The following is a 204-nucleotide window of genomic DNA, read 5'->3' on the forward strand; positions in this document are numbered from 1 at the left end:
CCAGATGCCCTGGAGGGCTGGGAGGCCGAGGCTGTGGCACTTGCCCTCCCGCGACTCGACGGGGTGAACGTGGCAGACGCCGCATTCCGCGGGGAGCAGGTCCTCACAGCGAGTTTGGCGAGGGACTCAGGCAAGGCTTTCTGCGGCGGGCGACCGGGCCCCCGGCCGTTACCCGCGGTGTGGCGGCGAGCTCGCTGCCCCCAG

The sequence above is a fragment of the Myotis davidii genome, unplaced genomic scaffold, assembly GCF_000327345.1.
Source record: "Myotis davidii unplaced genomic scaffold, ASM32734v1 scaffold323, whole genome shotgun sequence".
Lineage (NCBI taxonomy): Eukaryota > Metazoa > Chordata > Mammalia > Chiroptera > Vespertilionidae > Myotis > Myotis davidii.